The sequence below is a fragment of the Protopterus annectens genome, chromosome 4.part0, assembly GCF_019279795.1.
Source record: "Protopterus annectens isolate FY-2018-M chromosome 4.part0, PAN1.0, whole genome shotgun sequence".
NCBI classification, from domain to species: Eukaryota; Metazoa; Chordata; order Ceratodontiformes; family Protopteridae; genus Protopterus; species Protopterus annectens.
The window spans coordinates 956,737,949-956,753,935 of record NC_056733.1 but is presented as its reverse complement, the minus strand read 5'-3'; the positions used below and the strand labels follow the sequence as shown (position 1 = coordinate 956,753,935).

Below are 15,987 nucleotides of genomic sequence, written 5' to 3'. Positions count from 1 at the left end.
AACCTATCCCTCCAGCATGTTTTGTTTATTGTGATGACAAGGTTTAGATCCCTGGAGCATGTGGCTCTGAGGGAATGGGATTTATTTAAGTGTAGCATGTCCAACAGCTCTGGGTTTGACGTGGCCTTGTATGTTAAGCAGAGATATCCTCTGAGTAGACGATATGCGACAGAGTATAGCTGGAGTTTTTTAAGGCGGTCAGCGTAGGGCATCTGCTTTAGGCCTGTGATTCTTTTAGTGAGGTATTTCTGCGGCCTTTCCAGTTGTTGCAGATGTCTTGAGAGGTATATACCAAATGGGGCGTTGCATTCTATAATGGGTCTAATGAGGGATGTGTACAGTGGGACAATGACCTCCTTTTTTCTGGATGAAAAGCCCTTAGTGATGAGGTGTGCCACATAGAAGGATTTCCTGACTGTTGTGGCGATGTGGTTATTGAAGGTGAGACCATTGTCCACCTGTGTCCCTAAGTCTCTTATCACACTTTCGGTGTTTATTGTACTGCTACCTATATGGTAATTCATGGGTACATGTTTTGTCCCAAAGGGGATAACTATACATTTCTTGGCATTGAGCTTGAGCCCATGGCTCTGGCACCAAACATCTGTTTCTGTAAGGCCTTTTTGTAGAGTATCCACATTATTTGGGGATTCAATAATGGCTCCCAGTTTGCAGTCATCTGCGAACATCTTTGGAATTGTAACCTTTTCTATTTCACATTAATTCAACAAATGAACATGTCGGTGTAAAGTTTCTCTTTTAGAAGGATTCAATCCGTCCTGTGAGTTACCTAGTTATATATGTTAGTAGTTTTTCCACATTTGGCCCCATTATTCGTAATTATGACAGGAACAAAATTTGAGAGCTTTACCTCTTACATGCAGATTACAATCAGGAAATAAGCATTACAGTCAGGAAATAAGCATTACAATCACAGATTCCTTTTACTTCCAACCAGCAATTAATTCACACGCTTTTTCCCCTAAAGGTTAAATTTGTCTCCCAAAATTCCCAACCTATTTTGTTCTTCCTTTTCCCTAATTTTTGTAGTAAACGATTACGACCTCTGATATCTGGCACTGAGACAGTCCAAAACGCAGGAGTAGTTCTACTATCGAGTTTCCCTTTTCTGGAAATTATTGAAAAATTATTCCCACACCTTTTGATCCACTGTCTTGGCACGGAACATATATGTTATTTCTATTGGTTCTCTCTCACGCCTGCTCACACATGCTTGCACAGATATTTGCATAATGACTTAGCATTCTGGGAGTTATTATTTTCAAAATATGCAGACTGTTGAACACACAACTATTTTCAACTTTGAGTACCAACAATATCAGCACTTATACGATATCATTATTTTCTCAAAAGGTGTAGATTTGTGACAGGTCTCCTCGGTGCTAAAAAGAACTGAAAACTATTAGTAAGTTTTGCTTTAAAAATTATTTAAATTACAGATCTTTTGGTATTTGTCTAGTAGGTCTTTCTTTGGAAAGATCATTTTATGTTGGTGAAGTTTAGTAATTGGTGTATGCATCATTTCTGGAGAATAATTACTTCTATTTTTTTTCTTAAGAAATCCCAATATTTTGTATTTATGTAAGTAGCGTCATATAGTTTTTTAAAGCACAAGCACCTTTAACGTCAAATAAAAAAATACGTATTTACAGCCTAGCAGAATGATTTGGAAATTGTCTTATTTGTCGACCAACAGAAAAACGTGGAACATTCTTTGTCATATAGGGAGTGGCACCGCAAATATGTCAAACAGTTAAGGAGCAGTAGTAATTAAAAATGCAAGTAAAGAGCTCTGCCATGTGCGTTCCTACACAGAGACCTACAAGTAGTTTGTGTATGTTATACTGAATGGATAACACGCCACACCGTTTTCTATATTCAATGTTTATTCACAATAACATTGGCAATTACAGAAAAAACGTACAGTAGTGGGCAGGGTTTCGGCCGTCCTCACTACCGCCAATCAACTGGGTTAATGTTTTCATACAAAAAACATCTAATAACATTTTATTCATTCTTACACTTCAAACTGAATTTATTTCTAACATTCGGAGTTTAAACTTTGCCGAGATTTCTTTAAGAGGTTGAGAGGTATGGGGCGCTGTGCCTGAAAAAGTACAGAGAGAACGACAAATAGGGTAAAGCTTTATTTTTCAAGTAATCATTGTGCGAATTAAAAAGTAAATAATGCTGCTCTCATTGTAAAACAATGAATTTGGGGAAGCAGCGGAATGAGACGTTAACGAACTAAGTATTAGAGGTAGATGTTGTTTCTGGAGGAACGGTGTTACAGTGAAAAATTCCGGAGACCAGATAAGACGTGTGAAGCAATATGGTAGCTAATCTACATACCCAAAATGCAATTCACCCATGTTGATTTAATTATTCATTTAGCGCTGCATGTTGAAGTGAGTTAGCATTGTCAAATGAAGGTAAACATGCCATTAAACTCTTTATATTGTCATTTTGTTGTGAAAAAAACGTGCAGTCCTATGTTATTGCGAAACGTTGCGCTGACATGTTTATATATTTTGGGGGTTTACGCATTGCTTTTATTTATAGTTGCACGTGTCTGTATAACCATGTGTGATTATGGAGAAAATTTGATTATTAATATTTAAAATTAAACTTACTAGTTTTCGATTTAGAGCTGTGTTTTGTTTTTAATTAAGTGATGCTATTTCTGTTTCAGTGATTAGAAAAAAATAACAGATAGAAAGGCCGGAAGTTAGGAGACGGGATTAGAATCTTCTGAGACTACATTTGGCCACCTTTTCATATATTAGAAAATGCCTTAATATTTTAAAAATCTGTATACTAGATGCACTTTGGGATTTGTAAGCATTCTACTCTGCCATCTACTATCACTGCAATGGAACCCAAAGTGCACTTGTAAACAGCTTATGGGGGGATCTCAGTAAAGATTGCATGCTAACAGAATTGTCACATTTAATATATATTATGCAACGGTAGTATATAGAAAACGGCCTTAACGGCTGTTATTAGTAACTAAAGGTAATGTCTCTGCCCAGCACTGGCACAGTAGAATTGTTACAATTTTGGGAAATGAACAAGCCCCGCAAAAAGTATTTCTACCATTCTGTGGTTTTTCAGGATAAGGGTTAGAATAAGAAGGTGATTGTTAGAAGTCTTAGACCATGTTGTTGACATGCACTTTGATATTTGTAAACATTCTATTCTATTACTATCACACTACCAAGTTGTTGTTTTCATAGAAACATTGCAAAGGGAACAAACCAATGTACACATGATGACGAACGGAAATCAGCCATCGGCCATTTCCACACCCGTTTTGACTACCAATCATTACGGACCGGCTCATTTCTGCGCAGAACTAGGTACAACTTTAATACAAACCCAGATCTAGTTCCCGTTTCCGGCGGCACGGTGTTACAGTGAAAGATTCCGGACAAGAAGTGCCATGCTAATCTACATACCCGAAATGCAACGGACCCATGTTAATTTATAATTTCATTGGCGCCGCATTCTGAGTGAGTTAGCATTTTTAAATGAAGGTGAAAAATATTGAGTCTTTATGTTGGCATTTTGTTGTGAAAAAAAATATGTAGTTGTTATGTTATTGTTAAAAGTTTCTATGTAATATATGTTTGTGAGATAGTGAAGTTCTAAAGTGTAGTTTATGTTGCTAAAATTTAAGTATTCTTTTTGTTCAATTTTATTTTTTTTAGTTGGTGTTTTTTTCTGGTAGTGTAGCGCAAATAATTTCAATTTGCTGTTTTCTTTTTATTATTGTACCAGGTTAGTATAATGCTATTAATAAAATCGTTTTAACCAGCTGTCAAAGGTTGGAATCTTCATAATGTGAACTTTTTAACTGTTGTTTATGAAAAATCTGCTAGTTTTGTAAGCTAGTAAGTGGTTTTACAAAATTTTGGTGCTAGTGTGACGTAGTTTAGAGAAATATGTTAATATTTCAAGTGATTTAACATTACAAATTTGAAATGTGCTGGCTGATTTTTTTTTTTTTTTTTGTTTCACCATTTACCGAGTTTTTCTCTGTAATCAGAACCATAAAACTATAGGTGCTATTCATAGCCACCGAGTTCACAAGGGCAAGCTGCATACACACTGGCTGTCCCTTTATGTAAACATGTTCAGAACCAGTTAACAGCTTAGAATATGTGAGGGTGAAAGGCTGCACAAACACGCCTATAAGCTTTTGGGCTGCATGTAAGTGTATAAAGTACAATAAAACTACTGTGGGAATTTGTGAATGTAAAGTTTGTGATTTAAATTACAGATTGCATTTTGGGGGGGGGGGGTTAATAACGTGGAGGTAAGCGATGTAATCTGGCGCTCAAAAGGGGAGAGCGGCACTCAGGACAGCCGTGTAGAAGTAAATAAATAAATAATGAGGTATGTACTGAATGTTTAGGTCTGCTCATGGGAATACTCGGTTCTTTATAAGGTTGGAAATGGGAAGACAAAACAATGAGACATGGGTGAGCGAAAAGACAAGATGCACAAAAAAAGAAAGACACGAGGACTGTGCTGGCTTAAGTGGGAAAAGAAGAGCACCATATTTTTCAGTGGGAGATAGACCACCCCATTTTTTCAAATTTTTTATAGAGAAGGAAAATTAGGGAAGGAGTCAGAGAAGAAGGTGTAGGATAGAGGCTTAGAGAAGAGTAACAGGCATCGCAACATGAAAGACACAGGAATACTGTTGTGAACTGACAAGAGTGTGGGAAGCAACACATACTGATGGCAGACAGAGACAAAACTGGCGGGGGAGAGGAGATGTAGAACCAAGTCAAACTCTGGTCTGAATGACCTGAAATATTCCCACAATCTTCTTCTTCTTTCGGCTGCTCCCGTTAGGGGTCGCCAATGCAGATCAACTGTTTCCATTTCCTCCTGTCCTCTGCATCTTGCTCTGTCACGCCAACCACCTGCATGTCCTCTCTCACCACATCCATAAACCTTATCTTAGGCCTTCCTCTTTTCCTGTTACCTGGCAGCTTCATCCTTAGCATCTTTTTCCCAATATACTCTGCATCCCACACATGTCCAAACCAACATAATCTTGCCTCTCTGGCTTTGTCTCCAAACCTTCCAACCTGGGCTGACCCTCTAATATACTTATTAATAATCCTGTCCACCCTCATCACACCCAGTGCAAATCTTAACATCTTTAACTCTGCCACATCCAGCTCTAACTCCTGCCTTTTTGTCAATGCCACTGTCTCCAACCCGTATAACATAGCTGGTCTCACTACCCTTTTGTAGACCTTCCCTTTTACTCTTACTGGTACTCGTCTGTCACAAATTACTCCTGACCCTCTTCTCCACCCACTCCATCCTGCCTGTACTCTCTTCTTCACCTCTCTTCCACACTCACCATTACTCTGAACTGTTGATCTCAAGTACTTAAACTCATTCACCTTCGCCACCTAAACTCTAGTCTGAATGACCTGAAATATTCCCACAATGGCTAATGGAATCTGAGTGGGAAACTCAGGTGAGGGTGGAGGACTCCAGCTGATCAATGGATGGAGCCTACTGGTTCAGTGAGTCTGTAACCTACTGGAGAAGGTCTCGAGTAGGCTGTAGGTGTCCCTCCACTGCCTGATCAACCCCATGCTGTACCAAAGCTCACTCCTTTCACTGCTTTCCAGACTTTGCTGTGCCAGGGTGCTCACATAACAGGAGCCACTTCCCACACCAAAAGAGGATGACCCCAAGCAGTCAGACGGAGGTGGTGAATTTTCCATGACCTAAGAGATACAAGGATGGGCTCTCCATGGGATACATGGACCTGTGGAAAATGGAATATAAAAGTGACAAAAAGACAAAAAAATCAAAAATGAAATAAATAAGAGGAAAAACCACATAAACAAAATGTAGACAAGAAGGACTCATAAGTTGTTGTGGTATTTTATTGTCAGTACGTATTAAAACTTTCTTTGCGATTCTTATTTAATGAATTCAAGCTAAAATGATTATCTTTACTAATGCTGCCAAATGATACTACTGATTAGTCTGGTGAGAGGTTTACTTACGGTAATTGCAATATTTTTGTAGTTATATCTGAAGCACGTGTAAGACAATGCTTTTGAAGGCAGTACAATTTGAGCAATTTAGGGAGCTGGTGCAGAGGGTTAAGGCTGTGAGCTGTAGTTCCTGTGGTACAGAGTTTGATTCCTTCACCTACTCTGTGACCCTTATTTAACCACTGGTTACTCCCAGGTTGCCCCTGAACATGGATTGTGTGCTCAGTGGGCCTACCTGGTAAACAAATGGGTACTATTATTATTAAACAACTGAATTTTTTATGCTTATGTAATGACATGAGTAATATTCACATGTCCCCTCAGTAAGTCTTTTTAACTTCTTGTCTGCTTGTTGACTGTATAAGATTTCCTCCTCAAATAGTAAGAAAAAATGGAATGCATGTTTGTTTACCTGTGCTATGACCAAGGCTAAACATTGCTTTATTAATGCAGCCTTCTAGCAGTAAGGACCGCTCTGCTTATATTCTGACAATCTTTCATTTAATTTCTTAACTTCTGAATTTTCTTGGTGCAAAAAATTGTTACAGGATGTGCTTTGTTCTTGTGATTTGTTACACTGAGCGGAACCAGAAAGTCTGGGGATGGCCAATGGTTTGCTGTAACTGATTTTTTAAAATATTTAATCATACTATTCTATTTTTCTTTTCTAAATCACAACAACATATGCTTGATTCAACAAAATGCATTATTTTGTGCATAGTTACTTGCATTTCTCTGAGCTAAAACATTTGCAATTACCTTTAAGTAATAAAATCCACACTTACTGGCAAAATGAATTTAGCGGTCCAGCATGCAGCGAGGTGCACGCGGGTTATACACTTGCTGCTTTGTCCCCAACTCACACTGTGCATAAAGGTAGGTATGGTGGTTAGCTCTGGTCAGCCATTTTAGATGTGCTATAAAAAAGTTGCATATTTTACAAATGCAAGCAGTTTGTACATTAATAAATCAATAAGGACTTACTTATCCATATTACTAACCAGTGTAAAAGTGTTCAGAAATCGTTCACTGTGTCTGTATACTTTGAAAAGTTAAATATTTTCTACAAATTTATAGTGCCAATCTGTGTATCTGTATGCACTGAGAAGTATGCAAATTAGTGCAGTAATATGTCTACCTGCATTGATTTTAACTATCTGTAAATGCACAATTACAACACTTTGTCTACATGAACCTTTTTAAACTACAGGAAATAATAAAATATACTTACTGTAGAACTATGGCTTTCACTCCTGCACCTGAGGCACCCACTGTGCCAGCTAGTCTCCTCTCTCCCTCCACAGGTTTTAAGACCAGTGCCAACACTGTGAGTGGGGGATCCCTGTCAGGGATGATGTGCTTCCCTAACCCTTGCCAAACATCAGTTGTTGTTAGTGAATTGTATTAATTAATTTCTGGAGCATTTCTCCCCGGGCCTCCGCTGAAAACCAGATCTGTGGAACCTAGTCGGACTTTCCCGGTCAACAAATTTTAAATAAATAAATAAATAAAATAAAAATTAATCCACTAGGTTTACTAATCTTTATCAGTTATTCATCTTTTTTCTATTTTTTTTAACTTGATCACCTCCCACTGTCTGTAACAAACATGGCTTAATACAAGTTGCAATGGTGGGTTTCAGCTTTTAGGCATAAATTCAAGCTGATTCATGAATTTCATATGTAAATAAAGCCCTGTTGACCTGAGCTCTGTAAATCACAACATTGCAAGAGCGTGTATGAGATAAATTGGTATAAAGTGTCCACAGCTTGCTGTGAGCGCACTGTGCTGGATCACATGTGAGCACATAAACGATCTTAAGCATAATGACCCATTCCATCACTTTTCCATATCTACTTAGTATAATAATAGTCTGTTTTACTGAACTAAAATCTAATAATAATGTGTCCCTATGATGACCTTACAAAAATATATCAATGATTTCCGTAAAGCTGGACCAGAACAGTATTTAAAAATGTATTAATGAATTCATTTATCAGCCATAATTGGCTGTATCACAGCAACACAGGTTGTATTAACAATAGTCTCATAAACATTTTCCTTAATCAAGCATGAATATTGAGACACTATTGAATTCATTCATATGCTGTAAAAAAGCATAACTACAACAGTTCTGCAAATGTCACACTGCTGACTGTTTCTATCCAAACTAAGTACTAACACCAATGAGTACAAAAGTAAGAAGTCTGTGTGACTTATTCAGTGCAGTTAGGAAACCAACTTTTACAGAAAGATAGGTTTCATAGGTATTACCCCTATAAGACTTCCTGAGTCGGGCATGCTGATGTCACACCACAGAAGGTGTGGTTTACATCCTCTTATCTCCTGTCCTACCCTTATATGCCTCACTTTTTAACAGTCAGTTTGCAAAATTGCATCTATGTAGGCCCAGGTTCAAGCCCCAAGTTGGTCGGAGAAAGAGACCAAGATCCTTCTCTATCTCCTATAGGAATCATACCTGTAGAACATTAATAAACTATATTTTAAGACTGGTAAGCCTACTGGATTAGTACAATTCACTAACAACAGTTTATCTGAACTATATTTTGCCTGTCAGGTTATGTTATGTTATTTTTATTACTGGCAAAAGTCACTGTTTGGCTATATGGTTCATTAGTAAGTACTAGGCCAGTTTGTTTTGTGGACTATTTTAAGCTGATCCAAATGTTCCATCATGAGAATCAAATTGTTTACTTCTTGCTTGTGACATAAACCTTAACCATTAAGCCAACCCCAACACATCACTCCAGCCTGTGCCGAATAAGACTTTTGTTTAAACTGAGTTAATAATCAGTGGAGTGAGAAAGTATAAGGTGCCATTTTTATCAGATTAGTTCACTGCTGTGTTGCATGGCCTTTGTAAACAGTTACAGGGAGGCAGGCAGCACCAGAAAATGGATTATCATGCTTGTGGTAAAAATACACATATAGTTACCTGGTTAAAATAGTCACTGCAGACAACACACGGAGCACTTTACCAATACCTATTACTAAGCTGTCGCTGTGTGTGGGTATAATGAGTGAATGATGTTTAACTGTATTCATATATTAATGATTTCAGGTTACAGTATGCTACAGCAGGGTATTTCAACTGCCAATTCGTGAACCGGGTCTGGTCTGGAAGAAATTAGAAATTTCCTGCCGGTCCATGAAAGTGTTACTGTCACGTATACGCCTGGATCATATAGGCTTCTTCTTGCTGTTATTCTACCCAATCAAGACCCAAGTTCATGTTCGGTTGTAAACTGAAACACTGCAGAAAGGTAGTACGTTACTTGATCTGCATTTTTGTGAGAATAATAAAGTTTTATGGAGTAAAGTTTTGGGACAGACTACGAGGCGGGGACGTTGTTTGTGAATGGCAGTCACGGAGATGGAAAGGTAAGTAGCACTGACCATTAACCCTACCCCTATTCCTGTAATCTGAAGTGGCCCTGGAATAGCCTTGGAGAGGGGTTAAGCGATGTGGCACTAAGAAGAAAAAAATTAAAATAAAAAAAAATGTGTGTATGTGTTTGTGTGTGTGTGTGTGTGTGTGTCTGTGTGTGTGTGTGTGTGTGTGTGTGTGTGTGTGTGTGTGTGTATGTCTTTGTGAGTGTGTTTGCGAGTGTGCGTGTTTATTTCTGTGTGTGAGAGTCTATGCGTATATGAGAGTAAGACAGATCGATTGAGCTATCATTTTACACTAGCTAAGCAGGGCTTTTGCTCTTTAGCAAGTGTAAGAAAATAATTGAAACAGGAAAAAGTGTGAGTGTTTATATTGCTATCTGCATGTATGAGTGAATGCATGCATGAAAGCAGAAGAGACTGTGTGTGTGTGTGTGTGTGTGTGTGTGTGTGTGTGTGTGTGTGTGTGTGTGTGTGTGTGTGTGTGTGTGTGTGTCTGTGTGTATGTGGGTATGTCTGTGTGTGAGACAGAGACAGAGTGAAAGCGATCTAGTCATCCCTTGTTAGCAGCAGCATCAGTTACGAGGTTTCCGTACCTCTCAACCCCGTAAGACAAGAAATCTGGATAGAGCCACTAATAATGGGGGCACAAAGGACCAAAAATAGGGAAATATTTTAAATATTGCTCTTATAAACTTAGAAAGTTGCATGAATACCACGGTTTCCATTAGCATGCATTTTCTGAAGCAGAAGTGAGTGAGTGAGTGAGTGAGTGAGTGAGTGAGTGAGTGAGTGAGTGAGTGAGTGAGTGAGTGAGTGAGTGAGTGAGTGAGATGATTACTGGAGGTGCACCAACAGTAAAGAGGTTTGCATACCTCTGCACCTTTCATCCCCCAAAAATTGAATAAAGTCTAAAATAAAGGGGGAATAAAGGCCCAAAATGGGAACAGATTGTAGTTATCACTCTTATAAAATTACAGATTTGATTAGGTAAAGGATTTCTGTTAGCATGAATTTTCTGAAGACGATAAAAGTCTGAAACTCAAAAGCATGTCATTATTTAGTAACTTCATTCTCCAATGACTGCCAATGAACCAAATGTTTTAGGAGTAAGGGACCACAAAATAAAGTAAATACTTAATTATTATCTTTTCTGACTGCAATAATGCCCTCATGTTATCGTCTTTTATTTTACTAGATGTGTATCTTAACATCTTTGGAATTGTAACCTTTTCTATTTCACATTAATTCAACAAACGACCATGTAAATGTAAAGTTTTTGTTTAAAAGTATTCTATCCGTCCTGTGAGTTTTGTAGTTGTAGGTGTTAGTAGTTGTTCCACATTTGGACCCTTTATTCCACATCATGACACAGGAACAAAGTTTGAGAGCTATACCGCTTACATGCAGATTACAGTCAGGAAATAAGCATTAAAATCACAGATTCTTTTTACTTGCAACTAACAATTAACTCACACGCTTTTCCCCCTTAAGGTTAAATTTGTCTCCCAAAGTTCCCTACCTATTTTGTTCTTCATAGGTAGGTACTAGGCTATCGACCCAAGGGCCTATGTAAGCCTAGCCAACAAGGTTCCCTGGCTTACACCACCCAAGAAAGTTATTTTCCTGTGCCACTGTCGAGCAGAGGCACAGAAGTGATCCCTGGGGTGTATTTCCTATTTCCCATTCACTCATCAAGAATTTTCATGAAGAGTTCTAATGAAAAACTTTGCTTGACATAGATGGGTAGCCTGTTCCAAAGTATGGGAAGTCTCTGGTATAGGAATCTATCCCTCCAGCATGTCCTGTTTATTGTGGTGACAAGGTATAGGTCCCTAGAGCGTGTAGCTCGGAGGGATTGGGATTTCTTTAGGTGTAGCATGTCCCACAGCTATGGGTTTGATATAGCTTTATATGTTAGGCAGAGATCACCTCGGAGTAGGCGATATGCTACAGAGTAAAGCTGGAGTTGTTTGAGACGGTCAGTATAGGGCATTTGTTTGAGGCCAGTAATCCTCTTTGTGAGGTACTTCTGTGGCCTTTCCAGCTGCTGCACATGTCTTGTGAGGTACATTCCAAAAGGGGTGCTGTACTCTATAATGGGTCCTTTTCCCTAATTTTAGAAGTAAATGATTAAGACCTCTGAGATCTGCCACTGAGACAGACCAAAATGCAGGAGTAGTTCTACTATCGAGTTTCCCTTTTCTGGAAATTATTGAAAAGTTATTCCCACACCTTTTGATCCACTGCCTTGGCACAGAACGTATATGTCATTTCTATTGGTTCTCTCTCACGCCTGCTCACACATGCTTGCACAGATATTTGCATAACCACTTAGCACTCTGGGAGTTATTTTTTCCGAAAATGCAGACTGTTAAACACACAACTATTTTCAACTTTGAGTACCAACAATATCAGCACTCATACGATATCATTATTTTCTCTAAAGGTATGGATTTGCAACAGGTCACCTCTGTATTAAAAAGAACTGAAAAGTATAAGTAAGTTTTGCTTTAAAAGTTTGCTTGGTGTACAGATCTTTTTGTTGTTTGTCTAGTTGGTCTTTTTCTGGAAAGATCATTTTATTAAATAAGGATTTGAAATTTTATGTTGCTTTCTTTCTTTTCATGGGAAATCTTTTTTTATTTATGTAATTAATATTGTATATGTATTAAGCGTATATGGTTTAGTTATAAGAAGGTTTTGAAACTCAAGCACCCTATATAACTTGGAAGTCGAATAAAATAAAAATATTGCATTTTGAAAAATACGTATTTGCAGACTAATAGAATGACATGGAAATTTTTTTGTCGTATAGGGATAGGATTGCCACCTTTTCAAATGCCCAAAGTGGGACATTTTTGGTATAAATGTCAGATTTTGCAGGCCAAAATATACCTACGGCCAGACAAAGGACAGAAATTCACTTTTTTATAGGTTCATACTAGGCTATCTGCCCTAGGGCATTAAGCCTAGCCAGAGTATGTTTGGCTTTCACCACCCATTTTAAATTAATTTTGCTATGCCCTTTTTCGAGGTTAGTATAGTGTGCCTCTGTCTAACAGTGACACAGAAGTGATACCCGGGGTAAACCTACGATCTCCCATCCACTCATCAAGATTCCTCTTGAAGAGAGTCAATGAGGGACTTTGCCTAACCTGGACTGGGATTTTATTCCAGAGCGAAGGGAGCCTCTGGGTTATGATCTGTCCCTCCAGCATGTCCTATTTATTTCACAGTTGAGGTTCAAGTCTCGCGAGCGAGTAGCTCGATGGGATTTGGATTTTTGGAGGTGCAGCATGTCCCTTAATTCCGGGTTGGACATGGCTTTATACGTCAGGCACAGATTGCCTCTGAGCAGGCGGTATGCCACTGAGTAGAGCTGATGTTTCTTTAACCGGGCAGCATATGGCATCTGTTTGAGCCCTTTGATCCTCTTGGTGAGGTACTTTTGGGGTCTTTCCAGTTGCTGCAGGTGTTTGATAAGGTACATCCCAAAAGGGGCATTGTACTCGATTATGTGCCTGATGAGGGATGAGTAAAGAGGCACAATGACCTCCCCTGATCTAGATGTGAATCCCTTCATGATTATGTGGGCTATAAAAAATGTTTTTCTAACCACTTTGGCCACGTGGTTGTCAAATGAGAGATTGCTATCAACTTGGGCCCCAGGTCCCTAATTACGTCTTCTGTACTTAATGGATTACCACCTATGTGGTAATTTGTGGGCACTTTGTTTTTGCCAAAGGGGATGACTATACACTTTTTGGCGTTTAGCTTGAGGCCATGACTCTGGCACCAGTTGTCTGTTTCTATGAGGCCCTTTTGGAGGATGCTTGTGTCGGCTGGAGAGTCGATTATAGTGCCCAGTTTGCAGTCATCTGCGAACTTGGTCAGCCACAGTCCTTCCATGTTGGCCTGTACCTCCGAGAAATATATACCGAACAAGAGAGGTCCCAGGACTGAGCCTTGTGGGACACCACTTGTAACTGGTTTGGAGTCTGACATGTCTCCAGCAATTCTAACCATGTGGGTTCTGTCCTTGAGCCAGTTTGCAACCCATCTAGTGACATAGGGGTTTATATTTAAGCTGGTGAGCTTATCTATAATGCCCGAGTGGGGTATTGTATCGAAGGCTTTTGCGAAGTCCAGGTAGGCTGTGTGGACCACCTTCCCTTCGTCAATGGCCTTGGTGACAGTTTCAAAGAAGTCGACCAGGTTTAAGAGGCAGGATCTGCCCTTAACAAAGCCGAACTGGGTAGGATCCAGTGTCTGTTGGTCCCCAATATCTTTATTTATGAGGTCCATGATGATCCTTTCCATAGCTTTGCAGACCAAGCTAGTCAGGCTTATGGGGCATTAGTTTCCAGGGTCCGTTGAGGCACCACCTTTGTGGGGAGGGACCACTGTTGCTGTACGCCACTCTTTGGGTACATATCCTGTAGTAAGGCTGAGATTGAACAGTAGTTTTATGTTTGGGTTTAGCTCTTCTTGGAGTTCATGTAGAACGCAGCCCGGGACACCATCTGGTCCCATTGATGCTGTGTTTTTTGCTTTGGAGAGGGTGGCTCTTACCTGATCATTTGAGATGTCAGGGGGGCAGCACTCTGCTGGGATAGATATTTGCCCTTTTGGTGGGGAGGGGGGGGGAGTTTGTGCTGAACCTGTCAGCTAGGATGTTGGCAATGTCTGTGGGTTTGGTGTATTTTTTGTCATTTTGGACTAATTCTGAACATATCTGGGAATTCCCACCCAGGTGCCTAACATAACTAAAGAATGCCTTGTGATTATCCTTAGTGTCCTGTGCAATTTTTCTCTCGAAGCTGGCCTTAGGGATTTTATGAGTGCCCGTAGTTTTTTGCTAATACTGATCAGAGATGCCTTCCCTTTTTGGGATTTTGCTCTATCATGTAGTAGCTTCCTCCTTCTATTGTATAGTTTGTTTATGGCTGGGGTCCACCAGACAGGACATCTGCATTTGGAGGATTGGGTCTTGGTTTTATTTGGGATTGCATGATCCATGCATTCCTGAAGGTGTTCATAGAATGCATTTATAAAGGATTCTGCGGTGTGGGCCGTATTTTCCACAGGCCCGGGGGCTTTGAAGGATTCCACCTCGGTTATGAGGAGTTTGAAATTTGCTTTAGAGAAGTTTTTCACTGTGGTTTTCTGGGCAGGGGGTGGGGTCGGGATGTGAATATCCAGTTGGATTAGTTTATGGTCTGATCTTACCAGTGAGGGATACACTTCTAGTCTGGAGCATAGAGTCTCCATGTTGGTGATGATCAGGTCCAGTATGTTTTCCCCTCTTGTGGGAGTGGTAACAAGTTGTTCCATAGCATTTGCATTTATGAATTCTAGGAACCTTTGGGCTAAGGTGTTGGAGCTAGAGTAATGCTCCCAGTCTATGTTTGGGTAGTTGAAGTCTCCCACTATAATGGTGTTTGGAGAGACCTTCATATATTCCAGTGTTCTCAGGAAGGCCGAGTGGGGTTCCTGGGTTTGGGAGGGTGGTCTGTAGCAGGCTATAAACTGGAAGGCAGTTTTACCCACTGTTAGTTGTACATGGATAGTCTCTGATGCTTCGTGCTGTGCCACCAACCTGGAGGTGTGGGTATCTTTGATGAATATTGATACTCCCCCCTCCTTTTGCAGTTTGGTCCAAGTTTTGGGGTCGAAAAGCATGGCATGAGGTATAACCTGGTAGTGCTGGGGTGCTCTCAGGAGCCCTGAACCAGGTTTCTGTTACTGCACAGATATCGATGTTCTCCATGCTAAGGAGAGTTTCGAGTGCATGCATCTTGAGGTTTAGACTTCTGGCGTTGAGTAGCATTACTCTTAGTTTCTTATCCCTTGTGATACCCATGGAGGTGGGTTTGTCTTTTGAGCCTTGCCTAAAAAAGGCACTATGGGGGTAGCAAGAGCCTTTGCCAATATCCAAAAGCCCAGGGGTGACAGGTGCAAGCCGTCCTTAGCGAAGCATCGTGGCTTGTCGAGCATATCATCCCAGGCTGACAGGCATTGGATCCCCTTTGAATGACACCAATACTTAAGCCACTTGTTGAAATTGATTATCTTGTCTTCATATTGTGGCATCATTCTTGGTGAGGGTAAGATGCTACTCATGGTCAGGGTCATACCGGCCAGGGCTACATGCTCAGAGAGCTCCTCTATGTCTCTTTTCATGTAGTCCAGGGAGGTACGTCTCAGGTCATTCACACCAGCATGGACAATGACTGAGTCATGTTTGTACTTGCCTTGGAGTGACCTGAGTGCTTGTGTTATGTGACGGATCCTAGTGCCCGGCAGGCTGTTCACCGTGACCTTCTCCTTGTTCAGCCTAGTGAGCGGGACGTCAGTGTGCCTGATGATAGAGTCACCTATTACAAGTGTATCAGGTGTGTTGTTTAGCCTTAAGGGCTGTGACTGTTCGGCACACTGGCTTTGTGAGATATGTGTTGCACGTGTTTTGTTTTGGGGTAGCGGTTGCTTGGGTGTCTGCTTTGGAGGTCTCTGCTGCTTA

At 40.1% G+C, this 15,987-nt stretch overlaps 1 pseudogene; it reads left to right on the top strand.

Annotated features, from left to right (window-relative positions):
- The first annotated feature begins 1,450 nt into the window (after window positions 1-1,450).
- LOC122800594 lies at window positions 1,451-1,505 on the top strand (annotated as a pseudogene).
- Window positions 1,506-15,987: the final 14,482 nt, after the last annotated feature.